The sequence below is a fragment of the Nematolebias whitei genome, chromosome 13, assembly GCF_014905685.2.
Source record: "Nematolebias whitei isolate Nwh7 chromosome 13, NemWhi1, whole genome shotgun sequence".
In the NCBI taxonomy this organism is placed as follows: Eukaryota; Metazoa; Chordata; class Actinopteri; order Cyprinodontiformes; family Rivulidae; genus Nematolebias; species Nematolebias whitei.
The window spans coordinates 19,771,405-19,789,922 of record NC_056510.1 but is presented as its reverse complement, the minus strand read 5'-3'; the positions used below and the strand labels follow the sequence as shown (position 1 = coordinate 19,789,922).

Below are 18,518 nucleotides of genomic sequence, written 5' to 3'. Positions count from 1 at the left end.
GATAGATAGATAGATAGATAGATAGATAGATAGATAGATAGATAGATAGATAGATAGATAGATAGATAGATAGATAGATAGATAGATAGATAGATAGATAGATAGATAGATAGATAGATAGATAGATAGATAGATAGATAGATAGATAGATAGATAGATAGATAGATAGATAGATAGATAGATAGATAGATAGATAGATAGATATTAAGGTGTTTTAAACCGTCCCACACTCTTGCAATATTCTAAACAATGTTTCCAAACTCTCAATGCTCTAAATGAGCACAGAATGTCATGATTTCAGCTCTCTGCCTCCGCTGCTCTCAGCCACCTGCAAGCGCTTTTGGCCACGCCCACTTCTCCGCTATGTATGCAGATCAACTGATCAGCTGCAGGAGGAAGCTTTTTCTACAGCTCTGGTTTGCACAAATGTGCAGCAGGTGCTAAATTAAATTATTTTAAATAAAAATTCCATGCCGAGCAGCTCATCTATCAATCAGCCAGTTGTGTATCATGTTATATCTTATTTTGAAAAACCACGATAGAGCAAATCCGCAAAGTAATCAGGGACTACTGTATTTGGTTTTATTCTCACACAACTTTATTTTCTCAAAAACAAAATTTCTTATTCTGACAACGTGTTTAGCTTTTATCTGACTTTTTTTATGTTTTGGGCTATTATTCCTCTTACATTTTATTTTCTTATAAGACTAACTGTGTAGTATCAAAAAATGTTTAAGCAATTAGGATTTTTCACATTTTAGTGCAACTTCATAATCCTTTAGTTTGTTGTTTGTGCTGTTACAAATTTTTACACTTAAATTCACTTTAGTGACATTTTGATCCTAAATATGAACACATCTATTGACTCAAAAAATCTTGAAAAAACAATGGTTTTATTTCTTTACTAGATTAATTTTAATTCATTAAATAAAATTTGAAGATGACTTGTTTTTAGTGTCAGTATTTTCAGACAGATTTTAATTAGTATAAATTACACTCTGACAATCTTAGAACCACAGGATTCTACATTTAAGAAGTAAGTTAATATTTGTTAGGTGCCTCCCATTCATCAAACATCATTTGATTATTGTTTTGCAATTAATAAAATGAAGTAAGGTAAGGGTCCTCGAATGCCAGGCTCTTTCTGTTTGGGTTGATTACAATCCAGTGATAGTGACAAGTGCAGGTAGACTCATCAGCTAATTGCTGAGGGTATGAAGAAAGGTCACAAAACAATTAGTAGAAATTCAACCTGCAGATGTTTGCATACATCTTTCATTTTTCTCTTACACACAATCACTTCAAAAACAATCCACACATGCAATAAGTGGATGAGTATTGTATATAGACACATTTTAGGATTTACCTTTAAATATATGCCCTACAATAGCTGTATACCATAAACTTTATATAGATTCCTGGATGAAGAACAGGCAAATGCACACGTTTGTAAAATAAGTTGCTCTGGAAGGCATGTGCTTCTCCTGCACAAAATATTTGTGCAAAATGATTTTTGGTGATATTAAACTTCTCAAGACCTGCCACAAATGTACTCTGCATTTCTAAAATATTGTGCAGTTTTATGGTGTGAATCCAAACCTTGACTCTTCTACCTATGAGAAGATTTAGCACCTTAATGTGAAATTGAGATTATATACATTTAAATATTTTAAAGTGCCTTTTAAACACATTTTAATTGGTTTTGCATGTAGTTTTAATCTCCTGCAATGACATCGCCTACTACAACTGTTTTTTGTTTTTTTTTCATAGTTAGCAAGAATGTATGCTTCTTAAAATGTATTAGAAGAAGTTCAGGTAACACCACAAATTAGAGTGAAAATATCTTTCAGTTTTGTAAAAAATGTTTACACAGGACCATCTACCATCATTGCATGACCTCATTCTTGTTCAAAAACACATTTTGTTGACTGTATCTCATTTGCTGTGGGACAAATATTAAACAGTTGTACTGAGGATTATTTGAACAAAATCCTTCCATCTGCCGCAGTTTTCCTCTAGGAAGCCTTTCCCAAAGTGTTTCTTTCTTTGAATAATTGCAACACTTCAGTTACATTGCCTTCCTTGTGGTTATATCTTGTTGAAAGATATGCCAATTGTGTTCTGCTTGTTGAGTGTACTGCTTCGTAGAAAGCAAGAGCTCACAGACGGAGCTGCGTAAGTGCCCACAGCGCTGCCTCAGAACTGCGTTACAGCATTATTATCTATAATTCAGGTCCAACTGATGACGGCTCTGTTGCTCTCAGCAAGGTGTTGCACAACTTTGTGGAGAATGATTAGGCTTTTCACTTATTGTTAAATCGTTTTACAACTTTGCAGATCTATGGACCATCAGCTGAATCAGTTTTTCGGTGCATTTTAACCAATGCTTACTTTTGTTTTCTGTTTCTTGTCGGTTAAGCTTATGCATTAAAATAATTTGTTAGAATAAGACAAAATCACATAATGGTTTGCTTATCACTGTCACAATCTGTAAAATGAACAAATACATACTTGTTTTAGCTTAAAATAAACATCTCATAAATAATGAATGTTGCTGAAGCAGACAAAAAGGTAAAAAGTCGGCATGGTGTTGTGCCCGTTGTGGAAAAACCCGATGGTGGTTTTGGTTAGAAATTGCAAACAAAGCAAACCCTCTCCTTATTGGACTTTTTTCAGATTAGAACCAAGTGTTGTGAGTCCACACATTTCCATGAGAATATGAGCGGCCCACCACAGAAAGTGATAGCATCAGTAATTTCAGTCTGTAGCCCAAGACAACATATTTTATGATCAATGGCGAAGCCTCTGCTGGGCAGGACTTATGACAGAGAGTGAAGGAGAAAGTCAGGGTACGCCGTTATGTCGTTAAACTTCACTAAACCTGAACTACAGCAGCGTTGGGCCATAAAAACAAAATATTCTGCCATACAGTTTTTAAAACAACTTGTTGAACACAACATTAATCATGCTGTATTTGCCTGATATTTTGCTGCGTAAGAATATATATTTTTTTCCATTTTATCATCATATGTTAATCTGGTATAGGAAAAGCAAATGTTTTATAACAATAAACATGTATTTTCTGTGGCATGGTTTTGAGTAATGGATGAGAAATCGATATGATCTGTAAAAGAAGCAAATAAATAATAATAAAAAAACAACTGTTACACTGTGTGAATATGTGACAATTTGTGTTTCGTGTTCTGTGATTGTTTGAATCCAGCCCATTAGTGTTGTTGTGTCAATGTATGTACATGTGTGAGTGGGTGATTGTGAGCATGAGCTTGAATATATGTTGGTGTGTGTGTGCCTTGATGTGTTTGTTGATGCCCGTTCTGTGCTCCTCTCCTCATGCACAGGCACTCAGGAGACGCCTGAGCTAATGGAAGCTGAAGCTGTCGTGGCTGTATTGATTGCTCAGACCTGCAGATTATTGCTCTGAAGAGTGACCAACAACAACCCACAAAGGTAGAGAGAGAAAAAAAAAACTTTTCTATCCAACTGGAGTCCGGCTGCTCTGCCCTGAGAAGCAACATGTTTAATTGTTTGTGGTGTTCTCCGGCCCCTACAGCTCAGAGTCCTGGGGGAGAAAGGAAAGTCCAGGGCCTGACCTTTTTCTTCCTTTGCTGGCCTCATCCATGTGTAGACTAGGAAATGTATCTGTGCTTCTCACTTCAACATTGCTCCAATTACCACATACAAACAGAACTCGAGCTCTGTCTGTAAAGAGACTTGGTCAGCTGAGTAGAATATGCTGCATGGTGAAGGTTATTAAAGTTGTTAAAGTGTTCAAACATTACGAACAATTATTATCTTATCTGTTGTGGATAGATATTTGAAAGACATAATTTTGGACTGTTAGTTTATTTATGACCAGATTGACAAACTAGTGGCCACTTCAAGGAAAGCCAAGACTGTGTTGCTGCTGTCTTAAAACCGCTCCAAGTTTAAAAATGTTAGTGTTTCATGCAAACACCTTTTATTTTATTTTTTTTTAAACTTTCACAACATTAGCTATGTTTACATGGACATAGATATCAGATAAAATGGCAATTTGGAATAAAAATGCGTCATGTAAGTGCCCCATTCGGATTATTCTGAGCTGATTCAGTTTAATCTGAATGTTTGTAATCTGAATGAGAGGGGTGGATTATGCCAATTCATAATCCGAACGGTGTGCATTTAAACACATAATCTGATCATTTTATTCCGATAGTGGAAAATTGACCTAACTGCGCTTGTGCGAACTACGTGAACCTCACGTATTTCCGTCTGGCTAGATGCTAATATGTTGGGGAAGCAAACTGGTCAGTGAGCGACACAACATTTCTACTAGAAACTTTGAAAGAGCTCAAAATCATATGTATTACCTGTAGCTCAGTCAGGGAGTGCAGTACATTCTGCACCATCATTAAAACCTGTCGCGGGTCCATTTTGGGCGCTCAGATTTGTTTACGTTCATCCTGGAAGTAGAACTTCTTCTTCTGTGCTTTTTTTATTTAAAGGATAATTTACCACTCTGCACATGCCAGTACTTCTATTCAGAATAAAAGCCCGCTGCATGTAAACGATCGTCATGAAAAGATTGTGCCCATGTAAACAATACATTTGAATTATTTAATCCAAATACATTTCAATCCAATCAAAGAATTTTGTGCATGTTAACATAGCAATTGTCAGTTTTGCATTAATTTATTTACATAAAAATCTGTGTTTATGCAAGTGGCACAGTGAACTGTAGCAGGTTTGCTGTAGTTTGGGTGCACTTCCAACAAGGATCTTATAATATTTGTGCAGAAACAACCAGGTATTAGTTATGTTTAAATGTGTAAAATTCTTTGACCAGATTGAAATGTTTTCAGATTAAATAATTCAAATGTATCGTTTACATGGGCACAATCTGTTCACAACGAGCGTTTATGTGCAGCGGGCTTTTATTCAGAATCTAAGTACTGACATGCACAGAGTGGTAAACTCTCCTTAAAAAAACACAGAAGAAGTTTTACTTCTAGGATGAAAGTAAACAAACCTGAGCGCCCAAAATGGACTCGCGGCAGGTTTTAATGATGGTGGAGACGTTACTGCACTCCCTGACTGAGCTACAGGTAATACAAATGATTCTGAGCTCTTTCAAAGTTTCTAGTAGAAATGTCGTGTCGCTCACCAACCAATTCTGCGTTCCTGTCATGCTAATATTATTAGCATCTAGCCAGGCAGAAATGCATGAGGTAGACATAGGTCGCAAATGCAGTCAGGTCAATTTTTCACAATCTGAATAAATGAACAGATTAAGTGTTTACATGCACACCATTCGGATTATGGATTGGCATAAACCACCCGTTTCGTTCTGATTACAAATTCTTTCGGATCGAGCTGAATCAACAAATAATAATTTGAATGGGGCGTTGACATGACACGTTTTTATTCCGAATGGCCGTTTAATCCGATTACTTATGTCCATGTAAACATAGCTAATGTTCAGATGATGGACTTTGTTTTTATATATAAAAAAAACAGCATTCACAAGAAATATCATGTTTGTTTGTTTTTATACTGGAGCTGTTTTTAAGATGACAACTTCTTCCATGACTTCATTCAGATTAGTCGAGTGTTTGGTCAGAATGAAACTCTATTTCTCCAAATAGAGGTCATACAAAGAGTTCTATACAACAGGTAGGATTATAATCGCTCATAATTTTTCCACAGAAACCCACTTCAAAAGATCTGAAACACTTGGGGTTTTAATTTGAATTAGAATTTTAGAGTTTACACTACGACTACAAAAATATACTATTGAGACTATTGTACATTAATGTATGCTTCCCTCATGGGTTTTCTGGGTTTTCTGGCTAAAGTCTGATTGAGTTACAGATCTTCCTAAACACCTACATTGATTGCTTTACAAATGCGGTGATAAACGCATTAGGAAAGGCCGACCCACGTTGGCAACCGAACACACTCTATCAGCATTCAGCTCAGTACTTTGCAATTGTAATGAATATTAATGACTGTTTTCTCATACATAATATTCTCATAATGACTCTACAAAGTAAATGCAGCCCTCCTAAACAACCATTAATCATAACTACATACCACAGCAGTAATACTGTCAACCACTGCAGAAATATAGCCATCAGTTATGCTCTTCAGACTCTAATATGTGAGCATATATCTGCCAAAACAAACTAGCGCTTTTGTGGAAGAAAAAAAAAAACCTACATCCTATATTAAATCCTATTAAACATACAAACCTCTGGCTGTAGTGTGACTATCATCCTTTTATTCCACTTTTATTACCTTTGGCTGCAAATTATATATTTTTTCAAAGCTAGTACGATGTTAAATTAAACACGTGGTATAATAAATGTCACGCCATTGTTGTTAAACATGTATGTCACTAAACAAAATGAAATTCAGTGCTATATATGTGCTCAAGAACCGTTCTTTGCTTCTATCAAATACCTTTTCCCGTGGGCCATTAAAACAGCAGAGGAGCCAGGCTCAATCCGCACAGACATTATCTTTGAGCGACTGAACCCTGTTTGGGAATTGGTAAAGCGTACAGAGAAATAGACTTGGGACCGAACACCCTGGCAAATTCCATTTCACAACTGAAGTGGTCTACTTGTGAAAGATCATTTGGGTTGGAGTGAGTAAACAGAGGGGACTCCATCGCTCTCTGTGACTTATGTGTGAAAGCCGGGGCTTACAGCTGATCAGGAAGTCTTGGAGTTGTTTGGAAAAGCATTGCCTTGCAAAATGAATCAAACTCTTGGCAGCGTGCTTCACAAGCCTCTGCGATTCTCACGTTTGCCTTTGCTGTATTAAATATTTAAGAATAAGGTTGAGCACATATGTGAATGAATTATTTTTAATCTGTTTTTATACTGTTATTTGTCGCCTGATTGGCATGTTCATATAGATTTATGTAAATTACTTTGGCTCCTTTATCCCCAGCTAAAGAAATGATCATTTGTTAAATGGCTGTACATTTACAATTATATCTGAATAGAGGTTTTAAATTGAACTCACTTTTAAGATTTAAAATTTTAGAAATTGTTAGTTGTACTGATTCAAATAAGCAGTGTCTAGTTTTAGCCCACTTTGCTCTTAAAGGGATAGTTGAGATATTTTTAAGTGTTTTTCATGTAATAATTATGAGTAGTCAGCATCTTTCATGCAGTAGATAGCAGTCAAAGCTATTTTAGTTTGCAGGATTAGAGATAAACTCTGATTGTCAGACTAACCTTTGCATCTGATACTTACTCTCTGTGGCCAGCTCAGTTTATTTTGCAGGACATCCTTCACACAGGTTGCAATAGGCCAGTCTTCACTCTAAAGTGAATAAATAATAATAATACAGAGCGTACACTTGAAATGTTTTTTTTGGCTTGAATTTCTTAAAGAGTTGTCCTGATGCATGCTCATGCATGCTCAATATAAATCTAACAAGAATTCTAACCTGGACCAATTCTAACCTCTAACCTGCCCTAGGGATAATTTAAAGTTACCATTTAATCAAACATGTAAGTTTTTAGTTTGTGGGAGGAAACTAAATTACCTGGATAAAGCCAACCGTGCACAGAGAGAACATAAAAGAGCCAGGAGGCGAACCTGCGATTATTTCACTAAGAGGCAACAGCTCTAACCACTGCTCCGCCATGCCATCCCACAGATAAGATGTGAGGCTAATACTACAATGAAATTAAATTTAAAATTGTGTATTGGATCATGGAAAACATCCAAAGTAGTTCTGTGAAGTCATAAATCTGGGCAGATTCATCCTAAACTATTTTCAGTATTTAACATTTTTACAGTACAAATAAATATTCCAAGAAAATAAAAAATGTCAGCAAAACATTTTAAAATGAACCTTACTGAAACATAGAGAAAAATGGTAATATATTTATTAACCAATTAATATAGATATATAAAAGTATTTCAGACTCAAATTTACATAACACATTTTACAACGTCTAAAATTGTATTATTTATAAGGGAGACGTCCATGTATTTCTGTGTGAGAACTAATTGAATGTTTTCATACTTGACATGAAAGATGTTCTTAAATGAGAAAAAAAAAAGCCACATTGCTTAAAAGTAGGGACATTTTTAATTTTATTATAAGTATCAAATTATTTACATTCACATCCCTCAGCTGGAATAAAAGAGGGGGAAATCATTGTGTGATCTTCAAGGGCTTTTACTTGGGCACAAAAGCACCTAAGTGTGATGGACAAAGAGGCACTCAGTTGCTGTGGATCCACTGAAGCTGATAAAAAGGGAGAAGCATTAATTAAACGACCCTGGAATAATCGGTTTAAATAAGCGCATGGGCTTCAGAGTAAAAAAAAAAAAAATCTGCACAACTGGAGGAAATTGTGTCTTTCTGGATTTTAACGTTTTCATCTTTGACCAAGTTTTGAATTAAATGTAATTATAACCAACCAGCCTCATTAAAACATAAATATGATGTAAGTGAACCTTTTATTTAGGCTCATCTGCAACATGTGAAAGACTTAAAGCTATATTTCAGACATTTTAACGTGGAGTTTTGTAGAAATGTTAGGAACAGTTTATAATGTTATCGGTTACTAAAAGGACTTCAGTGAAGGAATAGCTTAGTTTTATGAGATGAATAAGCTAACTGACCAAAGAGTATATCAGTTTAAAAGAGAGGTGTTTTAGAAATCTTTAAACCACCATTAGTTTTGCTAGTTAATTACATGATTGTGTGGTAATTTGAAACAGAAAATAGCAGCAACAGCAGCCAGCTGTAGCTTTCTCTGTGCACTTCTGGCAAGAACATCATAATATTTCTGCAGGGACAATCATGTCATGCAAATTAAAAAATAAAAATAAAAAGTGAAAATTTGAGGATTGAGCTGTTTTAAAACAACAGCTATCACTTTGATAGTGACATGAATTGAATCGCTCATCCATCCAGTTGAAATAAACGGTCTCTCCAAACTGAGATTGTTTAAAGAGCTATCCACAACAGGTAAGATAATCATTGTTTATGACTGTTCTACAAAACCCCACTTCACAAGATCTAATCTTTGTATTTGTAAAGGTTAAAGAAAAGGCTATTTGACTTTTTTTTTTTAATATGGACTGTCTGAACGCAAAGAAGAAAACGGGCAAACACGTTGTGAAAGACGAAGAGCCTAACCAGCTACAGAAATGCATTTTTAGTGGTGGATGCCTGAACTCCAGCTGAGAACACTCACAGGCTGCTATGACAGATCCATCAAAGCAACAGAAGCTGTCTCTCCTGATGTGGACTTCAGTTTGGACTCTACCTGCTGCTGAGAGCCGAGTCCAGCTCTGTATCCTGGCATCCAGCCAAACTGGGCCTGGTACTATTGTCCTTCACTCTCCAAGCTCCGGAGCCCACTATTCAATTAAGACACAGCAGCTTTTGTAATCCCTGCTTTGACTACCGTTCCACTAAGACTGCGTATTTAAAAGAATGGGTCAGTCATTGCCGCAGCTCTTTAATGCTAATCGGGAACAGGACACAGTAAAGGTCTTTATGAAACAGTTTTTGTCGTGCTTTCTTTCAGACCATATGACACCATGCTGTACAGTATGCCTTGGACCAGATTTCCAAACAGTCCCTGCATCATCTGGTGTATCTGTCACATCCACAATTACATTATTGCTGTTTCACTCACACGAGCCACTGTGTCAGAGCTCTCAAAACCAAACAGATGGAGCTAGTTGGCAACAGAAGGCATGCAAATCATGGATCATTCGATTCGAGATCTTATTTAATTATTCCACCAAGTGGCCGTCTTGGATGCAACTCAATGCATGCTGCCTACTGTACAATATGTTGTACGCAACTGTTACAATCTCCAGCTAAGAAGTTATTCTAAGATGAAAATAATTGTATTTTTATTGTGTGGATCATGCAGCAAATATCTGAAAGAGTATAACTTTTATGTTCACAGTAAAGTTTAGACTGTAGGATTATGATTCAGTAACTAGCTTCAACTTTTGCACATTTTGCTTCAACTTATTGAAATATAATGGAGCAATCAGGAGCTAGAAATGCTAATCTTCACTATCTGTGTTATGTGCATGTTCACATATCAGACATGCTCAAAGTAGCCCTCCGGTCGCATTCAGGACTGACGTTCATTTTTCTGAAACCTCGGTGGGGGGAAAATAGTGGGAGAGGCAGCTGTGACAATGAACCCAAATTACAATCATGTCATACAAGACAAGGATTTCAAGCGGTGAAGTAAATTAAATGAAAATTTGATGTTGGCTGAAATAGTTTGCAGAAAAACAAAATAAGCTGTATTTAACATTCAGGCACAATGTTGAAAAGTGACAATTGCTTATCTCCATGGAGATCAATAATGGCTGCAGGATCATTGTGTAAAGTGTCTGCAGGTTTAATGCGGAAAGGATGTCATTATTATTTTCTTTCTCCTAATGACCATCATTATGCACGGACACTGATTGAATTCCATTTGTTACCTGCGTTTGAACCTGAGTGGAATAATTACCATTTAAGTATCTCCATTAAAATTCATGCACGGATGTTCATACTCAGACCTTCTTTTAAAAATAACTAAAGTATTGAATGAATGGAAAAATGCATCAGCTAAAGCGCAGCCTTGCTTTTGCACTTCAAAAATAATTACACGAGTGTTATTAAAGCTTGTCTTCTTTTCTCAGTTTGTACACTTTTTTTTTTTAATGACAACTAAAGAAAAAAGGCAGTTGCTGTTCAGTTGTTATCAATACAGCACACTCTCTTAATATTTAATTAAAATGGATTGCTGGTAAGTGTGATCAATATCCAACACCCTTTCTAAATTGCTTTTTCAACCTCTTGAGTCGCATAGAAAATAAATATGTTCTAACGGTTACATATACATTTGATACGTGTTTTTATGTACATCACAGCCTAAAAGGTTGTTCAGCTGCATTCAGACATCAGTGGATCATTTTTTGCTGCTCCAAACATGAGTGACAGTTTTGAGCAAGATTTATTCCCAAAGCAGTTCTGTCATAGGTCTATGAGCTTATTCCTTTATCCACTGGTGCGTGAATTCAGCAACAACAAAACATGTCACTCTTCCTTTCTGGTTTTACTGGTAGTCATCCTCAGTCTATAGTCACCCATGTGGAAGTAACTATGTTTATGTTGCAGGTAAATAAGGCAGCACCCCATCCACAACAGAGTCATCTCTCTGTAAATACACAGCTGCGGCTGAACAGCGAGCCGGTGGAGGAGAACGGAAAGGGGATTTGGCCACACCTAATCAATCACTGACAGATTACTGCTAAAGCCACTTCCATACACATTAAAGAGGGACAAATGCAGAATTGCAACTGAACAAGTTCTAGTTTTAAGCCAACAGTGGGACTTCCTGGTGATTTATCAAAGTCACTGCTGCTGAGCAGCATGCCTGCGTGATTGTAGTTCACAGCAGAGAGAAGTGAGGCGCAGCGCTGAAAAGACTGTTTATGCCCTCAGCTGTGGCATTGTCAGCCTTGTGGAATTTACTGTAAATCACATTGCTTTTATTGCAAGATTTAGGAGCTTATCCTCTTGTGGGCTCTATTCACTTCAAGATTCTCCCCATTAGGGTTTTAGCCTAGGATGCACGCACACATTTTAGAAAAATCTCTGAAATAAAGTGTGTAATTTATCACGTTTTGCAGTTCTTTTACATCACGTTATATTGCACCCTTATGGCAAAAACGTTTTCAAGCATTGCCTTGACAAGTGCAAAAAAACATCTCTGTTCATGATGAGAAATCATTGATGGCAAAGAATAAATCATATTGTTTATTCCATGAAAAATCCCAAATCCAGTTAGATTAACTTAAATAATGATAGAGAATATAACCAGACTCAAAATGAGAATGCATTGTAGGTTTCAGGGTTAAAGTAAGAACTCAGCATGCTTTTATTTGTTATGAACAAGATGTGAGTGTTGCTGCTGTGATTACTGTGAAGATCAGTCAATATCTCCACAGATCAGGAGAATAAAAATGGTTGCATGAAGATGTACGGTTCAGTGCCTGCTGCTGGTTTCTCCACAGTCAGTGTTTCGCAGCAGACAAAATAAATGCCCAACAACACTGCTGAAGTGATCACACGTGACATAAGAGTCTGTAGGCTTAAGGTTAAAAAAAATGGCAGTCACATGCCGGGTAGACGGTCATTCCTGGGGAAATGAACGTTCACTGGATGTACAACAGGAAAGAGGATATTACCAATTGTTTTTATTCAATTGTTATTCTTCCAAAAACAGTCCTTCTTTTCAATGTCAGCCTTATTTAAAAAAAAAACAACTTTCTGATCTGAAATTGTCAGCAAACTGACAAACATTTGAAAAATAGTGACTTTTTTTTCAAGTGTTGGTGTGTGTCAAGGATTCAAGTGCATGATGGACATGAACAGTGCCGTGTACGGTGCTGTGTGTGTGCGGGCGTCTGCATGATGTGTGTATTGACGTGCTGTAGCAAGAGTTCAGGGAGGCAGCTGAGCAAAATAATTTAGAATGTCCTGCCTGCTGACACAAGGACAAAGGCACACACTGAACAAGCCCATGTGAGGAAGGAGACAATGGACGTGGGCTACACCTGGAAATACACTGCTGTTGTTTTCACCATGACCTTCACAGCACAAAAAAATTCACAGGCTGCTCCTCTATGAGCTTGGACACTCATTACTGGCTGACTCATTGGAGTATTAACTGGTTATTATTGAAGTAAAATAACAATTTTACAAATATTTCTATCTATAGTTTCGCTCATTTATTTCATAATGGCAAATTTCTCTATATGGTTTGCTAACAGTGACTACAAATAATACATGGTGTATGGTGTGTGCGATTAAAGGGGCATTTCAGATCTTGTGAAACGGGGTTCTGGGGAAAGCTTGTAAACACCTAATATCTTACCTGTTGTACATAGCCCTTTGAACAGCCACCTTTTGACAAAAGAAGACATTAATTCTGAAAGGATTGATGAGTTTATGGCTAATTTAGGCAAAGACCAAACTGAAGTGCTGCTCTAAGCAACTCTAATCTCAATTTATTTTATCTTAGCTCATGTGAACACTGTTTCTTAGACATTTTTTTATTGGTGTCAGTTTTACATTATGAGGTTATTTCAGCAGATTTTTTTTTTTTTTTTTTTGCTGTGCTGTGTTCCATGCTGCACTGAAAGTGCTATAGCTAGCGGCGGCTGCTGCTGCTATTTGTGCTTACAAAAAAAATGTCTATGTTATCAGCTATTAAGGAAGACGGCGGCAGCAGTTTCATCCATGGCAAAACTGCAGTCTGTTTGAAGGTTTGGTTTGTGCTCTGAGTACTCAAAATCAACTGATTTATGAACTAAACCGTAAGATGGAAGCAATTTGTGAGAATCGAAGGCCACCTGCAGCTTCTGGAACTCGCCAGCATGTTGGGGACGACCTTGGAGGAGGCTCATAAGCACGGACCAGTGGAATGCCCACAAATCTGGCAATTTTGGATCTGGAAAGTACCAGCAGGACTCAAGGCTGACAAGAAAAAAACTGTCTGCCTGAAAACAATCAACAGTTGTGGCTTATCTGAATCTGACTCCTCTGGTTGGCCTCGAAAACAGGCCAACTTATCAAATTTATCCTGGAATATGTGTAAACTAAGGAAAAGCTTTGTCTATCTTACCCCCCACCCCCACCCCCACCCCACCCCACTAAGAACTTCTGTGAAGGCTTATCAGAACTGTGCCAGCTGACCAACATCTTATCAGGACTATGGTCTATCTGGAAGTGTTTCATAGACAAATCTCACCGTCTTTCCGTCAAATGCACATGTAAGGTGTTTATAAATGTGCTTGCTGGTAGAGTTTTTTGATGTCTTAAATCATGTCCTGATAAGGCAAGGTGTGAAGAGATCTTTGTTTGTAATGCCACTATCCTCTCCTCATGACTTTTTCCCCTTTTTCTATCTAAAAAAGTATTCTGAAAAAGGATAAGGGGCCGTGCTCCGGTAGCAGCAGTAACGTGCACTCCACCCACCTTTTGGACCATTGTATGAACATAATCTCACTGTATTTTGGTACAATGATAATAAAGCTTATTCTGATTCAAACTGAGGCCCATCAATGAGCTATATACCTCAGGTTAGACATTAATTTTCAATACCCTTTCTACAGTTAAAAACATTTGATATGTGTCATTTTTCAGAAGCAGTCTGGTTGACGTGCTGAGTCTCTAAAGAGTTCAGTTAGAATTAACATGGTTCAGTCAAGGGAACGCTGAAGGCTGAATCAATGCATCACTCCTAGGACCTTGTGAATGGAGATGAGAAGACATAACGCAATGTTTGGAGCCAAATCCCATAACATGTGTCTATCCGGGGTCTTTCTGCACTCCCCAGTGGAAACAATAAAAGAAATTAAAAAAAATTAAACTCCTTTTTTTCCACGGAGAACAGATAATAGTGAAAAGATAAGAAATAATTTGCACAATATTAACAAAAATAAGGTTTAAGTGTTGTTAAAAAGATATTAGAAAACATGACACATTTGTAGCGAAAGACAAAAGCTTATTCACAATTTCATTTTGTTTAACCCACAGACCAAACTGTGCAGCTCATGCAATAAATTGTAGTTTACTTGACAACAAAGTCCATGCTCAATAATCCAGGTATACAATCCAACATTTTTCAGTGGTTTAGTGTAGTTTACTTGGTTGGATTCATGGATTTCACAGTCTTGTAAAGTTTATAAAAACTATATTTATAAAGATTCCACACTATATGAGTTTAGATGTTTAACATTTTTAAATTAATTATTTATAAGATTCAAAGTTCAGACACATTACTTTCTTCTTCTGTACCCGGTTGCTGTATCTTTTGTCACCTTTTGTTTGAAGCACTTGGTTTGAGTGCCTGTCTCTTAAGAATCTGCATGCATACTCAATATTTGAATGTTTTATTGTGATATTCTTGTCTGGCACTGTTTTTCACCTTTCCTGCTGAATCTTGTCTAACATGGATGAAAAAAAAAGTGTTATTTAAATTTTTCTTTTCCAAGAAATTTGTCATAAATGATAAGGACTTAGTCTGCAGTCAGGGTCATGTTCTGATTTTGTGTTCGCTGAAATGCTTTTCTTAATGCTTGAATAGCAGCAGAGCTCATCCACAATGGTGACCATCAAGAGCAGATTTACAGGGTTTCTACTTGTACAAGAAAAATATGCTGAATGAAAAAACTGTTGTGTTCATAATTTTTAACTAGAACTTGACAACTAAACACTTACCATTTAAATACTGCTACTTCGCATTGATTGTCAGAAATATGTTTTCATTTACTAGAAAGAAAGCTTTTGAATTAGAATTGTGTATATTTTTATGTATATTTTTGTAAAGTAAATGCATTAAAGGCCAATAACCCCTCCTTCTACAGGTGTGCAGTGGAGAGCATCTTGTGCTCCAGCATTAACGTGTGGCATGGAGGCTGCGCAGCTGCAGAAAGAAAATATTTGCAGAAAGTGGTGAAGGCTGCACAGAAGTCTGTTGGAGTCTGTCTCCCCACCATCACAGACATCTACACCTCCAGATGCAGGAAGAGGCCACCTGCATCATGAAGGACCCCACTCACCCAGCACACACTTTTTGCTCTGCTCCCCTCAGGCAGGAGGTTGAGGCGAATTAAGTGCAGAACCACTAGGCCAGGGGTCTGCAACCTGCGGCTCTGGTGCCGCATGCGGCTCTTTGGTCCCTCTGCAGCAGCTCTTTCAAGCTTTGACCAAAACTAACATAAAACTAAATTTTATTGGTGGTTCTACAAACAACAAAAATGCACTAGTTCTAGATGTTTTCCTTCATTTCTTTTGCAAATACTCTAACTTTTTGCTTTATTTCTATACTTAGTTATTTTTCCACTATTGATAAAACCCCATAGGTCTGCACAGTTTTTTTTTTTTTTTAACTATACCCACTCCAACAAGAATCTGGTCTTTTAATTTGTCTTGAATTGTTAAAATATCAACACATGTTAAACATCATTAGATATTTTATCTTTATAATGTCACCCTTATTGGCCACACAAGTCTCCTCAACAAACCTAAAGTGGCCCTTGGGCCACCAGTTGATAACCACAGTTGTAGCAGGTTGTTGCAGCTCTGGACACATTTAATTTAGTGAATGAAGGTGTAAAAATGGCTCTTTTGATCATAAAAGTTGCTGACCCCTGCACTAGACTAAGGAACAGCTTCTACCCTGAAGCTGTTAGACTCATAAATCCCTAATCAGGAAAAAAAAAAAAAAAAAAATCACTGTAATGCCACTTTAATTGGAGATTTGAAACTTTATCTGTGCTGCTGATTATCCATGCTGCTGATTTCTTACCTTAAGTTGCTATATTCATATCCATCTGCTCAATACAGACGCATGTTCCGGCTGCTGTTTACTACACTGTATTATATCACATTATTTTTGTTTAGTGTATATCTTAGATCCTTGTATACAGCTTATTTTCTTATACTTTATATTTTTTGATATTTTTGAATATAACTGGGACCTTGAGTACACAATTTTGTTCAACCTCATGTACCACATGTGATGCGAATGACAATAAAGAATCTTGAACCTTGAACAATCTGATGGTGAGCTGCTGCAAACTTGATTTTACTGTGAAATATTTCAAATGAGCTTGAGCATGAGTTTGTGTAGAATTTACTTTTAAAAAGTTCTAACAAATGCATTTTCAGTCTGATTAGAAGCATCTTTTGTATCTGCAAAAAATACATCACACTTTGACAACATTACTTTTTGATGAATACATAAAGTCATATTTTGCTTTAAATGACTTTAATGACTAGTCTGATTTTCGGTGACTAATCAGAAGGTTTAAATAAATCAGCTGAGTTTAAAACAGCCTTTCTTTCTTTTGTCAAAGTATCTGAAAAGCAAATGATATGAGTGTGTTTCATGTCGACAATAACAAAAAGATGTTGGACTACAGCAGCATTGTCAGCACTGTCTCCACTTCTGTGTATAAGCATCACATTTTCACACTAATAAGCACAAGTAAAACATAAATACAAATAAAACAACTCTCCACAAAATTCAAAAGACTAGACTGCACGCCTCTCTGACTCACAAGAGAAACTTGAAAATGTCAGTGAACCAAATCTACAGGTTTGTCTGAACACAGTCAGTCAGGAGCACTTCTATCATTTTAGGACAGAGCAGTCCCTTTATTTGTTGTTATTCATGTAAATGCCAAATATTTAAACCTTTACTTTACCATAAGTTTCACAATACAAAGTTATTTAAATAGAATTATGTGGTTATTTTCAAGCGCAAATAGCAAGCTTTAACACTTCTGTAACCACTATGGTGGCACTTCCTATTACAATATATTTTATTAGAGCGACAGTAAAATTCAAACTGCCAATATCTGTGTTTGCCTTTAACCATTGAAGTCTTTGTTGATAAGAGTCAAGTTTCAAGGTTCTTTATTGTCATTTGCATCACATGTGGTACATGAGGTGGAAAGAAATTGTGTACTCAAGGTGCCAGTTGCACACAAAAATAACAAAACGTAAAGTATAAAAAGAACATAAGAATCTAAGATATACACTAAGATATATACTAAATGAACGCTAAACGATGCGCTAAAAGATTTATGATATATGCTAAATACTAATATTGTAAAAGGGTATATTAAATAGCAGCACTGCAAGATGCAGAGTTGATGGTGATGTAAAGACTTCCATCCATCCATCCATCCATCCATTATTTTTTACCTGCTTCTTCCATTTTGGGTCACGGGGATGTAAAGACATAAAAAAATATATATATATATATATATTTAATTATTTTAGAAAACTTATTACAAAGTATGACATCAAACATCAAACATTAAAAAAAAAAAGTATTTGAACTCTGAATTTGGCTCAGTTTGAGAGAGTTCACACCAGTAGTTTGGAAGATACAATTCTGAAAAGTGGGTTCACACCCAGTAATAACAAAGCACTAAACTGATGAATGCTCGAGCCATAAGACAAAACTACATTAAGCTGGTTTTAGTTTGTATAATTAAAGAATGACTGAGTGTGCATTAAACGGTTGACCAAAAGTTTGATGCCGGTTGGATATACAGTACTGCAAAATCATCTAAACACTTTTGGAGATGGCTTATGGTAGAGAAATGAATTGAATTCAATAATTCACTGAATTCAATTCAATTCACTGCTGTATAATCTATAATATTGGTATGCCACACCTGTGAGGTGGATGGATCGTCTCAGCAAAGGAGAAGTGCTCTCTAACACAGATTTACACACATTTGAGAACAATTTTTGAGAGAAAAGGGCTTTTTTTTGTGTACATAGAAAAAGTCTTAGATCTTTGAGTTCAGCTCATGAAAAATGGGAGCAAAAACAGAAGTGTTGCATTTATATTTTTGTATAGTCAAGCACACACACATATAGATATAGATATACAGAAATATATATATATATATATATATATATATATATATATATATAT

General features: G+C 36.3%; 1 protein-coding gene across 1 annotated transcript in view; it reads right to left on the bottom strand.

The window, feature by feature from the left end:
- ttc21b (tetratricopeptide repeat domain 21B) overlaps window positions 1-18,518 on the bottom strand; it is a 309,444-nt gene that overhangs the window by 157,772 nt on the left and 133,154 nt on the right. The gene's annotated exons all lie outside the window — the stretch shown is intronic.